This window comes from Otolemur garnettii, unplaced genomic scaffold (genome assembly GCF_000181295.1).
Source record: "Otolemur garnettii isolate 467f Iridium unplaced genomic scaffold, OtoGar3 scaffold00038, whole genome shotgun sequence".
NCBI classification, from domain to species: Eukaryota; Metazoa; Chordata; class Mammalia; order Primates; family Galagidae; genus Otolemur; species Otolemur garnettii.
In genome coordinates this window covers 4,266,529-4,269,093 of record NW_003852433.1, presented here as the reverse complement: position 1 = coordinate 4,269,093, position 2,565 = coordinate 4,266,529, and positions in this window count along the sequence as shown.

Below are 2,565 nucleotides of genomic sequence, written 5' to 3'. Positions count from 1 at the left end.
CCTGGCCATTTTTTGGTTGCAGCCATCATTGTTGTTTGGCGGGCCCGGGCTGGGGATTCGAACCCGCCACCTTAGGTGTATGTGGCTGGCGCCTTAGCCTCTTGAGCCACAGGCGCCGAACCCATTCAGTTTATTCTAAGGTGTTGCTAGTACAAGTGATACTGCAAAGAAAATCCCTGTTTATCATCTTCACATGTAGATTAATTCCTGAGATGGAAATTGCCAGGTTAAAGGTAGATGCATTTATAGTTTTGGTAGCTGTTGCTAAAATGTCCTCTAATTTATACTCACACCAGCTGGAGATGAGGGTTTCCCTATACCCTCACAAACAGCATATTATCAAACTGACAGATGAAAAATGGTATCTCACTGTCTTTTAAATATGCTGCTTTTCATGTATTTTCAAGCCACTCGTGTGTTCTTTTCTGTGAGCTGTCTTCATACTTTCTGCCTATTTTTCTATATGGTTATTGGTCCTTTTTCTTTTTCTTTTTTAAGACAGAGTCTCAGGCTGGCGCCTGTGGCTCAAAGGAGTAGGGCACCAGCCCCATATGCCGGAGGTGGCAGGTTCAAACCCAGCCCCAGCCAAAAAAACTGCCAAAAAAAAAAAGCCAGACGTTGTGGCAAGCACCTATAGTCCCAGCTACTTGGGAGGCTGAGGCAAGAGAATCACCTAAGCCCAGGAGTTGGAGGTTGCTGTGAGTTGCGTAACACCACAGCACTCTACTCAGAGTGGTAAAGTGAAATTCTCTACCAAAAAAAACAACAACAACAAAGACACATTCTCACCTTGTCGTCCTCAGTAGAGTGTTGTGGCATCATACATCTCACAGCAACCTCCAACTCTTGGGCTTAAGTGATTCTCTTGCTTCAGCCTCCCAAGTAGCTGGGACTACAGGCACCCAGCACAATGTCTGGCTATTTTTTTTTTGTTGTAGTTGTCATTGTTTAGCAGGCCTGGGCTGGGTTCGAACCTGCCAGCCCCGGTGTATGCGGCTGGCCCTCTAGCTGCTGAGCTACAGGTGCCAAGCCTATTGGTCCTTTTTTATATATTTATATATCATTTCTCCCCATTTTGTTACTGCTTTTTTTTTTTTGCAGTTTTTTGCAGTTTGGGGCTGGCATATGGGGCCAGTGCCCTACTCCTTTGAGCCACAGGCACTACCCTTTGTTACTGCTTTTTACTTTTTCATGCTGAAATTGTTGGGGACTTTTAATGTAATTTTCTTTTACTCTTTTCTTTCCAGTCTCATATTAGCTTTCGCTTTGCAATACTCTTCCATCTGGGCTTTATGTAGGAGTGAGGTAGGGATCCAACTTCCCTTTCTCCCCAGATGGTTCCCCAGTTGTCTCCACACCATTTATTGAATAATTCATCTTTTCCCCCACAGATTTGAAATGCCATTTTTATCATATGCTGAATTTTCACATATATTTGGATGTTTTTCTGGGCTACATTCTCGTCTTCTTGTTTGTTTTTGAGACAGAGTCTTGGTGTGTCCCCCAGGCTAAACTTCAATAGCATCATTATAGCTCACTGAAACTTCCAACTCTGAGGCTCAGCCTCAAAGGTAGCTGGGACTTCAGGTGCATGCCACCAGCACCCAGCTAATTTTTTAATTTTTTGTAGAGGTGGAGGTCAGGCTCTTGCTCAGGCTGGTCTTGAACTGCTGGCCTCAAGCAATCCTCCTGCCATCATCATCACAGTGATCTATGATGATGCCACTGACTGAAAGTGAGGATTATAGGTGTGAGCAAGTACACCTGGCCTGGACTCTGTTCTATACCAGGGAATTTGTCTATTCATTGGCTACCTTTATTTATTTATGTATGTATTGGTTAATTGATTGATTGATTGAGACAAAGTCTTATTCTGTTGCCCAGGCTAGAGTGCTGTGGCATTAGCCTAACTCAACCTCAAACTCATGGGTTCAAGTGATCCTTCTGTCTTAGTCTCCCAAGTAGCTGGGACTATAAGAGCTGGATACAATGCACTACTAATTTTTCTATTTTTAGTAGAGGCAGAGCCTTACTCTTGCTCAGGCTGTTCTCAAACTCCTCAACTCAAGTGATTCTCCTGCCTTGGCCTCTCAGAGTGCTGGAATTACAGCCCTCATGAGCCACCATACCTGGCTTGATTACCTCTTTTCTTTCCCTTTCTTTTTTTTTTTAATTTTATTTTCTTAATTTTTTTTTTTTTTTAGAGACAGAGTTTGACTTTGTCGCCCTCAGTAGAGTGCTATGGCATCACAGTTCACAGCAACCTCCAGCTCTTGGGCTTAGATTATTCTCTTGCCTCAGCCTTCCCAGTAGCTGGACTACAGGCACCCACCACAATGCCTGGCTATTTTTTTGTTGCAGTTTGGCTGGGGCCGAGTTTGAACCTGCCACCCTCAGTATATGGGGCTGATGCCCTACTCTCTGAGCCACTTTTCTTTTCTCTTCTTTCCTTTTCTTTTTGCAGTTTTGCCTGGGGCCGGGCTTGAACCCACCACCCCTGGCATATGGGGCCGGCACCCTACTCCTTTGAGCCATAGTCACTGCCCTCTTTTTTTTTTTTTTATG